This window comes from Phocoena phocoena, chromosome 20 (assembly GCF_963924675.1).
Source record: "Phocoena phocoena chromosome 20, mPhoPho1.1, whole genome shotgun sequence".
In the NCBI taxonomy this organism is placed as follows: Eukaryota; Metazoa; Chordata; class Mammalia; order Artiodactyla; family Phocoenidae; genus Phocoena; species Phocoena phocoena.
The window spans coordinates 26,833,122-26,847,197 of NC_089238.1; positions in this window are offsets into that span (position 1 = coordinate 26,833,122).

The window sequence follows — 14,076 nt, forward strand, 5'->3', positions numbered from 1 at the left end:
AGAGGGTAAAAGGTGGGTAGGCAGTGGGATGGCTGACCGGCTGTGCGATGCACAGTGTATTTTCCCCTTAAATTTTTAAGCCCATGTGTGTTTTGGGGGGAATTTAATCTCCTTTTTTAAAATTCATTTTCATTTAGCTCATAAAAATGTTTCTAAAGAGATGGTGTATGGACAAGAATACATTTTTTTCTAAAAATTCTTTTTCTCCTTCCTCCTCTTTATAAGTCTTCTTTCTTAGGAAAAGAAATTAATTCCCCCCTCAACCCCACCCTTTTTATTTATCTAAATATTTAAGACCATATGTCTGAGCTTGCTTGGAAGTTAGTATCCATTGATCTGAATAAGTGCTAAGTGACTTCTTCCAGAGCAATTGTTCTATTTCAATGTTTGCTCTGTTGATGGCTTCACAGGGTACATTTAGGATAATGCTACTTATCACAGTGTAATATTAGTCATCTGGGTGACTCACACTGAGGGTAGGGTAGAGCAGATGGCTGGAAGGATGCGCTTTAACATAGAGTTTCTGGAAATTTGGGGTTAAAGTGCATGTCTTCAGACTCTGGAAGTTCTAAGAGGTTCTCCTACAGACATTGTAGCCCTGGACTCGGAATCCAAATCGGCACTTGTGACTGTCTCCTGGACCACTGCTTGGTATGGGGACCTGAAAATTGATCAGGGCACTTAGAATGCATGTGGAGGGACAGTGGGGGAAGACTGCACCCCGCCCCCCCCAGCCCCACCCTACCCACTGCAGGGAGTGGAAGGGAAGGAAAAATTGGGCAAAGTCCAATGTCTTTTTAACCCAGTAACCACACCCTCCAATAAATGTCATCCTTCAATTGCCTTAAAACACAACTTCTCCTCTCTCCATTGAGGAGGAGCTAGGAAGGGAGAGGCAGAAAACTGAGTGAAGGATGCCCACGACCCTGGCATAGGGGGTTAGAGAGAGTTCTCTTCTCCCTTGTGTCTGATGCTCTAGAGTGTTTGGGGTTTGTTTTTTTTTTTTTCCAGTGAAGACAAGACCACACTTCTTTTCTTCTCTCCTATCCCTCACAGCAGGTAGATTAGGGTTCCGTAAACGAGGTGCTCAATTTGGTTATGTTGAATATCACTTTAGTCTGTCTCCTGGAAGATACAGGGAAGAATATGGGTTTAAGATTTGAGTCACAATTTTAAACCTGGGACTTGCGTTCTTTTCGTCGAATACTTTAATTTCCAGTGGGTTGTTTTAGAGATGAACTCCTCCTTCAACTTGCTTTACTGTGAAATGGGGAAAGAGTTCTGCACTATGATTCAGGAGATCTGGATTGAAGAGCTGGCTCTGTCTGACTCAGTGGCTGGGTGATGGCAGCGAGACGCTTCATTGCTCTGGGACTCGTTTTCATCCTCTTTAAAATTGAGACCCTATAACCACAGAACTTTAAAAATCACCTAGCTCCATTCACCTCATTTTATAGATGAGCAAATGAATTAATAGACGACTTAGAAACAGAAACTTAGATCCTTTAGGAAATCAGTGAGCATAGCAGGTAGAACATGGGCCCCCAGGGTCGGATTGCCTGGGTTCAAATCTCACCTGAGTCAATTACTGGCTCTGTGACTTTAGGCAGGTTACTTAATCTCCCTGAGCCTCAGTTTCTTCATCTGAGGAACAGGATAACAACAAGAGTATGGATGACCTGGATTGTTAAGAAGACTTGATACAGGGAAAGAGCTTGGACTAGCACATGACCCGTGGCAAGGAGTAAGTAAGCATTGCTTTGATTACTGACCCAAGATCATGCAATGCACCAACTATATTGACTCGAGATTGGAACCGCATCTTCTGAGGGCCGCTATTCCCATTAGATTCATCTGGTGGAACACTTTTAAAAATACTTGTGTCTGGACCCCAGCCCACATCAATGAAACCAGAATGAGGAGAAGGGGCCTGGGCTTATGTATTTTTAAAAAGCTTCCCCAAGCAGTTCTAATAAGCCGCTAAGACTGAAAACTACTGCTTCACACTGTTGCCCTCAACCACGTCAGAGAATTTTTTTTTTTTTTTTTTTGAGAATCAGGTACAATTTTAAAGCTTTATGGGTCAGGGGTGTCATTAACTATTTGTCAAGGTCTTTTTCTTTCATAAGGGGCTTAAGCTGCTTTCCACTGCTATTCTCACTTCAAGGATGTGAAAAATATATTTTTTTCCCTATTTCCTTCCTTCCCTGCAAGCCCCTGCTGGGGGGCTGAGCACAGGCACACTGAAACTTATTTCAGAAGAACCGGAACAGCCTCCCACCCACTATCTCCCCCTCCCTCCCCTCCCCTCCCCCACCCACAGGAGAGACACATCTGATCCCTCCAGGCATTAGCATTTTAATGTACAAAATGACATTACTCCGAAAAGAAGGGGTTCATAAATTATATCTGATTTTAGAAAGTTTTCCAGCCATTGTATAAATGACAGATCTATAAAAGAAGACTGAAAATGAATTTCAAATTAAAAAAAAAATAATTCTATGTTTTTGTGGCAAGCTTAAAAAAACCCTGGGAACAAAATGTTTCTGAGGAGGGTGATTCAGGAGCGCATGAAGCTGAACACTGCCAGGCAGGAGGTAGAGACTCAGACCTGGGGAGGAAGTCGGGGTCTGTCCAAGGTGGGAGATGGTCCCCAAGCTGATGAGCCCCGAAGCCAGAAACACAGCCCCGGAGGCCTGAGGAGGAACAGCTCCATTATCTTGTTGGGTGAAAGCAAACACGTAGGGTGTGTTGGAAACGATGGTTTACAGACGCTGGGACAGGCCTGGAGGCCTAGACGCGGTTGATGGATGGAGTTACACCCTGAACATCTCCACACATACATTCGCGGCTTGGATGTAGCAGAGTACAGCTGGGCAATGTTCTTCGTCTATTTGCACCCCCAAATTTACATCAGGTCAGAGAAGCCTATTGGGAGAGGCGTTATCCTGAATGGGGTCCTCCCCTCATTGAGAGTCAGGGACACTTCAGCTTGTCTGAAGCCTGGGGTGGTCCCCAGGGAGGCCAGATTGCAAATCAGGACAGGGAGGCCTCGGAGAGCAGAGGAGGGAGAAGCAAGGTAGTCAGTACCTCGAATCTGAGGGTTGGAGAGAAGAGGCCGCCATTGAAATCACAGGGGGCCGGACACCTTGGTGAAGTCCTGTAACGTCAGGGGCCTGGTGGGTCTTCAAAGGTAAGGAAGCTTTTTCCCGAAGCCAGGAGGCATCCTCGTTGCTGGAACTGCCAGGGGGATGGTGTGCAGGGAGCAGTTACCCAATCCATGGCTCCATCTGCAACTCAGTCCAGGGTTTGAGGTGACGGAGTCCAGTAGGCGAGCTGCTATGTGTGGAGACAGGGTCGCGGTGGTTGTGACGTTCAGACAACAGAGGTGTCATCTCCCCACTCCATGCAGCATGGGGATGGGTCAGGCACATGGAAACACTCCTAAGTGACTGAGAGATGCTAATAAACTAAACCAGAATTCCTGCTAGAAGAGTGGCGGCCGGGAAAGTCCCTGGCGGTCCGGTGGTTAGGACTCCGGGCTTCCACTGCAGGGGGCACGGGTTCGATCCCTGGTCAGGGAACTAAGACCCTGTATGCTGTGTGGTGTAGACAAAAAAAAAAAAAAAAAAAAGACTGGGGGCAGTGAAAGCAAGAAGAGGGGCTGTGAATTTGTAACGGGAGATTTAAAAAGTGCATAACCTCATTGTTTTCCATAAACTGATTAAGTTTTGATGCCATCTACCTAGTTGCCTTCAATCCACTGGGTCTCTCATTCATTCAACAAACATTAACCCCAATTCAGTGATAGGAACAGAAAAAACTGAGAAAAATTGAGGTGTTTCTGCATCTCCTGGGCAAAGTGGTCCCATATTCTGGCAGAACTGCTAGGAAGAAGCTCATAGGTTGTCACACTCTCCTTTCCTCACCCTCCATCTGGGATGGGTTCTTTCTTCTCACCCCTGCATTCCACACCAGCCCAAGCCTCGGATAATCACACCAGCACCTCCCTGGCTGGCTTTCAGTTTCTTCAAGCAGGTGTCCTGCATTCCGGGCAGGCATCCTTTGACGATGGGGGTCTTCCTTAAAACAACTGCCAAGGACAAAAACAGCCTTAGGGTCTATGGAAAGAAGGCCATGAAGCCAAATCCATTTAAGAACTACTGTCTGGGGCTTCCCTGGTGGCGCGGTGGTTGAGAGTCCGCCTGCCGAGGCAGGGGACACGGGTTCGTGCCCCGGTCCGGGAGGATCCCACAGGCCGCGGAGCGGCTGGGCCTGTGAGCCATGGCCGCTGAGCCTGCGCGTCCGGAGCCTGTGCTCCGCAACGGGAGAGGCCACAACAGTGAGAGGCCCGCGTACCGCAAAAAAAAAAAAAAAGAAATACTGTCTGTTTCAGTCTCTTCTTGGAGTCTCTTCATAAACACTGACGGACATAAGACTTAGGTGTCCTGGGGTCTTTACGTTTGTTTAACCCAGCACTCCCCAAGCCTGTGTGGCCACAGAGGCAAATTTTTTCCCACAGCGCTTCTGAACATTGTCATATTCCTTCCTCTTATCCCACCACAATCCTCATCTTCTTTTCATGTTTTATTTTTCTCCTTAAAGCTTAACACCTTCTGAAATCCAGTTTTCTATACGTATGTGTGTATTTATTGACTATTCTATTTTCTGTTCTCCTTCATATTCCCATTAGAATTCAAGATTTATGAAGGCAGAGATATACATATATATACATATGTGTGTGTGTGTGTGTGTGTGTGTGTATGGCAACTCTAGCAAACTATAAACTATAATATAAATACTCTGAGAAGGGCAGAGGAGAGATGCTAATTCCCACGTGACCAATGAAGAGAAAAAGGTCCTGCTCTCACCTAAGTTTATGTTAAAGCATGGGCCCCAAGGATCTTTTCAGTACCATGGCGTACCCTATGTTTCATCCGTAAAATCACAAGAGATTAGGAAGGCTGATGAGTAAGTCCATATATACCTGTATATAGAGAGATATACACACACATACATACACACACATGGGGGCCTAAAACAGTGCTTCTGCTGTTCTATATATTTATGGTGAGAACTTAAACACCCATGCTTCCCTCTGCCTGTGCTGAAAAATAATGGGACCAAGAAAAATAACATAGCTGGAGCTCCAGGAAATACCTGTTCCCATAAATCAACTAAATACTTTTCAAGGCCAGCAGTTTGCTCATTAAGGCTTGCGTCAAGATTCTTTTCTCACTCTACCCACCAATCTAAAATTATTTTGTCATAAACCCTGCCTAGTTTCAACCAGCTTCCTACCTTGTAAAACTCTCCTTGAAATCACCAAGCCCTGGCCTCAAAGCCAGAAGTCTGAAATCAAGGTGCTGGCAGGGCCACTCTCTTTCTGAAGGCCCTTGGGGAGATGCTTCCTTGCCCTTTGCAGCTTCCGGTGGCTCCACACATTCCTTGGCTTGTGATTGCATCACTCCATCTTCACTTGGCCTTCTCTTCTCCCTCTGTGTCTCTCCTCTGTATGTCTCTTATCATTGGACTTAGGACCCACCTGGATAATCTAATCTCAAGATCCCTGATTTAATGACATCTGCAAAGACCCTTTCATTCTAAATAAGGTCGCCTTCAAAAACTCCTGGAATTAGGATGTGGACTGATCACTTTGGGGGCCACCATTTACTCACTACTAACTTGTTAGAATTAACTACAATAATTCCTGAAGCATTGCTTTTGAAAGACATAAGATGCATTTTAGAGGTAAGGGAGCATCACTGTTCCCGCAGTAAAGAAACAAAACCCCCTTTATAGAATTCTCTTCCTTACTTGTAGTGTGTCAAGAGAAATTATTCAGAATTATTTCTCTCACTTTGGATTTCCACCTCTGGAATCGTCTTCTCATTCAAAACTTCTAACCACCTTCAGAGCAAAGCACCCAGTCTGCATGGTCCAGGTGAAGCATATGTTTGCAGCCTCGCCTTCCACCACACCCCACCGGCCCCACCAGCTGGGACTGTTGTAAACACAGCCTGGACAGTCCCACCTCCAGGATTTTGCTCAAGGCTTTCCCTGCCCATCTCTCCCTTTTTGGTCTGTCCATCCATCAAGGACTCCAAAATAGTCATCCTCTGACGTTCTCTGCATCCCCTGACCTCTGCCTCCCAATTCCATTGTAAGGTTTAGCTGCCTTCTTTCAAGTGTCATACTTTTCTATCTCTCTCTAGTCACCAGTTCCACCCTGGTAATTTGTATGTGTGTCAATCTTGTTCACCATCTGCAGATCAATGAGACAGAGATCCCACCTCCTACTTCTCCTCATGTGTTTTCCACTCCTTGTCACCTCCACCATCTTCCCTTCGTCCTCCTTCCTCTCCCATTCTCCCTTTTCCTCCTCTCTCCCTCCCTTCTCTTTCTCCTTGACCTGCTCCACCACTTTCCACCTGCTAGACACTTTACTTATATTATCTCATTTAATCCCAACAACAACTTACAACACACAGAAGCATTATCTCCATTTTATATGAGCCCATGAATCAATTGAGGTGTGTAACATTTATAACCACACGTAGAGTGATGAGGTCAACATTCACATCCCAACTTGCGGGGTGCCAGGTCCTCTGCTCATTCCAAAATACAGCCTCATAAGGTCCCCCACAGCCCTGATCAAGTGCCTTGCACACAGTGGGTATTATGCAAATGTGCATTAAATGAATGAACAGATGTTGACTCAGCAGGACCATTTAAAATATCTTAAAAATAGCAGAGGAGGGTAAGAAAATCAGATCCTCTGAGCCCAAGCTATTTGCTCCTCGACAACTGCAACAAAAGCATCTAAACAGCACATTTGTTAGTGGTCTGTGGGTTAATTAGTAGGTGCATGCTTGCTTTGGCGGAAATGAGACCTCATTATCCTTTTTTATTTCGAGTCTGACATTTATGAAAGGTGAACAGATATCTTATCTAAGAGCAGCCAGCCACGGCAGGGCTCCTGCCTTGACAAAACTACATCTAATTCTTGTTTTCCTGGGAGTCTACACTGTTGGTTTTTTTGGCAAGACTTTTTTGAAAACATGACACTTGGGCTTGCAGATGGGAGGTGGCGATCTGGCAGCTCCATCAAAGCTGCAGAAGGGGAGGGGCTTCTCTCTGGACAGTGACCTCTCTGGCCCTGGCCCAGGGGCTGCTTTCCCACCTTGAGACCCTTGACTGGCTAAGGAGCAGGACACTGCTGCAAAACCTGCTGGGTGCCCTCTATGTGCATGTCTGAATTTAGGAGGGGGTCAAGTTCAAAGGCCCTTGGGGGCTTGAAGGGAGGGGGCAGATCAGACCACGACTGCCACTTACCTTTTGCCGGCTGGCTGGACCACCCTAGGACTTTCTCAGAAGAGTCTTCAGCTGTTTTTCTTCCCCAAATTGGAGCTTCCCTGTTTTGCTCTGAGCTTCTAGATAACTTTCCCCAAGGAGTGAGTTTTCAGAGCTAATGATAATGGTAAAAATAGTTCACATTTACTGAGTATATATTTTGGCCTTTCTGAAGGCCATGAATTCCCCCAGCAATGCCACAAAGGAAAATAATTATGCCAGTGGTAAAGCTATAGTGGTCTCTTGATCTGGTGATATCCCTCATGTGAATACAGCTGTCAAAACTCATCCAACTGGGCTTCCCTGGTGGCACAGTTGTTGAGAGTTTGCCTGCCGATGCAGGGGACACGGGTTCATACCCCGGTCCGGGAAGATCCCACATGCCGTGGAGTGGCTGGGCCCGTGAGCCATGGCCGCTGAGCCTGCGCGTCCAGAGCCTGTGCTCCGCAACGGGAGAGGCCACAACAGTGAGAGGTCCACGTACCGCAAAAAAAAAAAAAAAACTCATCCAACTGTACAACTCAAATGGGTGTACTTTCTTGCACCTGAATTATACCTCCATAAAGTTGATTTAAAATTATATGAACACTCATGTGTTCTTCCTGCAGAGCTTCCTGGGTGGCAAAGCATGATTTTTAATGCTTTATGTGTGCTGTCCCACAGAATCCTCACTACAGCCCTGTGCGGTTGGTGTTATCAATGTTCCCCCGAAGAAAGGGAGGCACAGGAAGGCTGAGAAGTTGCCCGAAGTCACATTGCTATCGAGTGGGACAGCTGGGATCTGAACTCACTAAGCCAGACTCTACTGCTTTCATGAGCTTTCCTGGGTCATGAAGCCCTTCGAGAAACTACTGGAAACTGTGGCTCCTAGAAATCCCAAGTTAATACCTTCTGTCGTGGATAAAATGTTCTCATGAAAGAAGTAACTAGTGGTTTGTCTTGTCTGTCTGTCTGTCTTTGTTGATGTGTCCCTCGTGCCTGATACTTAATAGTGGCTCAATAAATCCATGTTCAATGGAGTGAATGGGCAGCATCTTAGGTGGCAGGGTAGGTAAGATGGTTAATTTTACGTTTCAAGTTGACTGGGCTAAGGGATGCCCAGGTAGCTGGCAAAATGTTATCTCTGGGTGCGTCTGTGAGGGTGCACTTTTCATGCATTCATTCAATGAATGCGCTATCAGGTAGGTACTGTTTTTCGTTTCTATTTTGCAAGAGAAGAAAGTGAGGGATGATGAGGTTAGGTAACTGGTCCCAACTCACACTTTGGATTGATGTTAGAGGTGGGGCACACCCCATATTTGGAGGCCACAATAATTAACTTGTCTCTTTCCCCAGGTTAAAGTCCATTGTGCCTTTTAGTCTCTGGGTGCTAAGCTGGGGGGTTACAGGAAAGAAGGGGACTGCATGGAAAGGAAGATGGTCTAGAGTGGAAAAGAAAGCAGAGACCCCCTGAAGTCATTGAGGGCTCTGGGAAGAGTCTGAGTAACAGAGAAATCCTTAAGAGGAACTGAATCTGTGTTATTAGGAAGATCAAAACTAAGTGGCCAATCCCTAGGATTCAAGCTTGGAAATTATCTTTCTCCACAGAGGAGAACTGAGGTATTGATTGCATTTATTTTCCCATGATACAAAAGGTAAATGAATCCTTTTAGCACAGAAAACATTTTTTATCACATTCTGAGTAATTTCCTTTGAAAAAGAAAAACATTTTTTAAAGCCACTGGCACTAAAACTAGATTCACATCACCCCAACCTCCTCCCCACATCTTAGATGAGAAAGTGTGTCATTATTCTTGCATAATCTGATTCCCAATGATTCCTTGTTTACAGTTTGTTTTTGGTATTTCCTATGTAGGCAAGAATTAATACACTCAGACATGAAAGAAATAAGCTAAATTATTTTTACTGCTTCTCTTTAGGACGTACAATATGTCTTCTCTAAGTCTCAATGACATGCAAAACAGTGGGGGGAAAACACAAATAAATACCTATGGAAACAAAGACAAATATCTTCGCAGCTGAGCATGCCTCTGGATCCTACAGGGGGTTGGGCGGGTCTAGGACTCAGTCTGGAGCTGGTCAGCCCCATCAGATGCTAGCTCACCTCGGCAGGCATTGTCGGTGAGCCTCCCAGCTGAGCCGAAAGCAAAAGAAGCATGCAGATGTGCAGGCTGTCTGCACATCTGGGGAGGGTGGCTCGTCATGGGGAAGAGCCCTAGCTATCCTCAGCCTTTTCCATTTCCAACCTAGAGAGCTGCCAGCCAACTGTGGGGTATGCGAATAATCTGAAGATTGTTTCTGTGTGCTCATTTATCAGCTGGTTTATCAGAGGATGGAGTGTGATGTCAAAGCCCACTTGCCCCTTTTAAAAGCCTCCCAGGTTAGCACAGCCTCCTTAAATTTAAGGTTGATCCCACACTTCCACGACCCAGAGAGCAAGCACTTCCTTAAATTTACACCTTTACACCCCGGCCACATCTTTGGCCTCAACCTCCTCTGAGCCCTGAGACTCCTCTATGTGTGAAGTGACTGCAAATTCATGTGTAAACTTCCTCTTTCCAGTACTCTTTTCCTGGCGATCTGAACACCTCACATTTTGCTCACTTACGTTACAATAAACAGCTCCGTATATGTAATATCTGTTTAGAAACATGTTACCCTTTTTTAATTCTTGTGTCACCTATGACTCTTTTGTAGCCATCATTCTAAGAAAAACATGGAAGTGTTTTCATTGAATGCAGAGATGAAATAGATAGCATATCTTTGATAGGGATTAGCAAGTGTGGCAGTAACAAGGCTGTAAAGTTTGACCTTATGAATCCAGAATATAATGGCCGCTGGGAACTTGAGGCCTCCTGTCTCCCTGGCCTGCTCTCTTTGAAGAGATGAACTGGCTTTATTTTCACTCCAACTCAAATAAAGTTTCTCCCTCATCATCTGTTGGTAGGTCTCAGGCTCAGAGGACAGTGGACCTTACACAGCTAGAGGCCATAGTAAAGCTGAATTGAAAAATGACAGCAGCTTACTGAATCTTTACCAGGTGCCAGCCCTGTTCTAAGCCATCCCTTACTTACTCCCTTCCCCCCAGAACCAATCTGGGATCCAGGTAAGAAGGGCCTCTGATCTGGGCCCTGCGTGCATGCTTGAGTATATATGTACATATTCTACCCACTCCACTCTGGCCCTTTACAGTCTGTGCCTCTCTCCGTGGTGAGGACATTCTGAGCCAATGGATAGGTCCACGTGGAACTCACGTCCCCTCTTCTAGACCACACTCGGGGTGCCCAGACCTCAGAATGTCCTGCCTACAGGCTGCACACACCTCTTTCCTGGGTCTGTCCTCTCAAAGTGGGATGTCCCACCAGCAAGCGCTCCCAGGTCTAGAAGTGGCTGTCCACTAGGGTAGGGGTGGGCTTGGGGTTGTGGGATGGATGGAGCAGGGAGCAGTAGATCACACGCGTGACTGACCCTTGTATGCTCTTCCTTCAGCCCTGCAAGTATTAAGAGTGGGACCGCTCACCACAGCACTATTAACTTCTCCAAATGTACAAATTGAGTGAATGGGGGCGTCCAGATTTTATCTTGGACAGTACGGCTTCAGGAACCCCAGCTTTATCCACTGTTCCATGTCATACCCTTGAAGAGCTATGGTCTCACTCTTGAGATTACTGCCCCCTGGTAATACACTATCACAATCTAACAGGGAGACTGTGACAGCTACCCCAGAGGGAGCAGTAGCTGTCCCTGAGGGCTTCTGGAGACCAGGCTCTGTATATATGTGAAGAAATTTATTATAATAAGGTATAGGCTCACATGATTATGGAGGCTAAGAAGTCCCACCATCTGCCATTGCAGGCTGGAGACCCAGGAGAGCTGGTGATATAGGTTGAAGGCCTGAGAATAGGAGAGCCAATGGCGAGATTCCATTGGGTCTGAAGGCTTGAGATCCAGGAACACTGAGGGCAGGAGAAAATCTATTCTTAGCTCAACCGGTCAAGCAGAACTAACTCAACCTTCCTCTGCATTTTGGTTTCATTCAAGCCCTCAACACATAGGATGGTGCCCACCCATACTGGGGACGGCCATCTTCTTTACTCAGTTCACCAATTCAAATGCTAACCTCTTCTGAAACACCCTTACAAATACAGCCAGGGATAATGGTTAGCCAGCTATCTGGGTATCCTGTGATCCGGTCAAGTTGACACATAAAATTAACCATCACAAACAGTCAGAACAACCTTAGCCTTGAAGTAGGGTGCTGAAGGTCTACTACTTGCTTGATTGTGGGTTCATCCTGCAGGTCAAGGGGTACTGGTCAGTAGCTGAAAGGATGAGAGGGCACTAGGGGGACTCTGTGACTTCACCAAGTGTGGGGTCTTCAATCAATAGTAAAGAATGAGATGAACTAGACCTAGACCTGGACTACTCACATATCAAGTGCTCAATAGCTGCATGTAGCTGGCAGCTACCATGTTGAACATTTCCATCACTGCAGAAGCTTCTACTGAGTGCACTGCCCTGGACAATCTTTGAGTGGCCTTTGTTAATATTACTGATGTTGAAAGGACAAATTGTCAACCTTGGTGCCTTGCTTCCAAAAGTGAGATAATCTTTCTATGTATCAAAATAGGGTTATGGTTCTGTATTCAATATATTTGCAAAATTTCGATTAAACAAGTTACACTGTGTTCTTGATTTTTAAGGTTTTTCATATGCTAACGTACATTTCGATTGTCCAAAAGGGAGCCAGGGAAGGTAATGTTTTCCAACTTATTTGGACCATATTTTTCCTTTTCTCCCCCAAGTATTAATTGGGCCTGGTGCTCTCTCTATGAGTCTAACCAATCAGAAAATCCTTCTTCAGAGGATGAACGTGGAACCAAACTTGTTGAAACTCTTGTTCTTGGGAAAGCCAGCTGCCATGAGAGAAGTTGGAGCACCCTGAGACCTGCAGGCTGGAGAGGCCACCTGTGCTCTGGTTGACACTCCAGATGAACTCCCAAGGGACAGGCACTCCACTAGACATGTGAGGAAGCTACCTTGGTCCCTCCATCACGCCCAGACATTCACTGAACACCTCTGTGTCGTATCAGTTGCCGCCCAGAAAAATTATCCAACTACATGTTGCTCAAATTTCTGACCTAAAGAATCCAAGAAATAGGGCTTCCCTGGTGGCGCAGTGGTTGGGAGTCCGCCTGCTGATGCAGGGGACGTGGGTTCGTGCCCCGGTCCGGGAAGATCCCGCATGCCGCGGAGCGGCTGGGCCCGTGAGCCATGGCGGCTGGGCCTGCGCGTCCGGAGCCTGTGCTCCGCAGTGGGAGAGGCCACAGTAGTGAGAGGCCCGCGTACCGCAAAAAAAAAAAGAATCCAAGAAATAAATTAAAACAATGTCGCTGTAAGCCACTGAGTTTTGGCTTAAAGCAATGCTCTTTCTGATGCAATGAAAATAACCAGAACAGAATTTCTCCAGCAAGGAATTAGCAGAGTGAACATATCAGTCACCTATCTGTAGCCTAGAGTTTCTTTTCAGTCCTCAAAAGAAAAACCAAACCAAACAAAAATTACCAAATATCGATTGTTACAAAGAGGGAGCTGGACTCTGAAGGAAAAATCGTGTTAGGTGGCAAATCCTAACTGTATTAGTTGTCTGCTGCCACATAACAAATTACCCCCAAACTTACTGGCTTAAAGGAAACAAATATTATCTTATGGTTTCAGGAGGTCAGAGATCTGGGTGTAGCTTAGATGGCTCAGGGTCTCCTGGGGGTTTCCATCATGGTTTCAGCAGAGGCTGCTGTCATCTCAAGCCTCAACTGGGGAAGGATCCCCTTCCCAGCTCACTCATGTGGTTGTTGGGAGGCCTCAGTTCCTCCCTAGCTATTGGTCGAAGGCCCCTTATGTTCCTAGCCCTGGGGACTTCTCTATAGGGCAGTTTACAACATGACAACTGGCTTCTACAGAGCAAGCCAGTGAGAGGCCAAGAGAAGGTAAGCAAGGTGGAAATTGCAATCTTTTGAAACCTAGCTTCAGAAAAGACTTCTCATCATTTTTGCCATATTCTATTCATTAAGAGCAAATTACTAGGTCCATTCCGTACTCGTGGGGAGGGGATTGTACCAGGGCATGAATAGTATGAGGTGGGGATCATTGGAGACCATCTTAGAAGATACCTACCACATTGACCTTCCAAATAGTTAATGGGGTCGGGTTGCAGCCTCACCCGATGGCCAACAAGCTTCTTATACTGATATGGCAAAAAGCAGTGACAACATTGTATTGAATTGGTTGAGAACCTAACAAATACAGTACGACAAACCATAATATCCGGTGCCCTAACATAACTACATATCTGCCTCTTCACCCTCCAGTCCCCATTGCCCTTCCTGCTTGAGGATCATTTTTGCCAAGTTCACATAGCATTATTCTCCAAGGCAGTGACATCCCAAGCTAAACTTTCCAGGTGGGAGTTTCTAGTAAGTCTGCTTTCTCAGAAAACTTCACGTGTTCTCCTTGTGGTCCTTTTGCCAACCACTGGTGTTGATGGACCTCAACAAATTATAGGAAGCTATCAACCTGAGCCCTGTTCATTACTGATGTGTGGAAGGAGCCTAACATTCAATTCATTCGTTTATCTGAGCAGCTGTGCTATTCTTCCTCTCAGATCACGGGAAGCAGGATGAAATAATCCTCCGCACCCAGCGAGAAGAAAAACCTCAGCCTGCA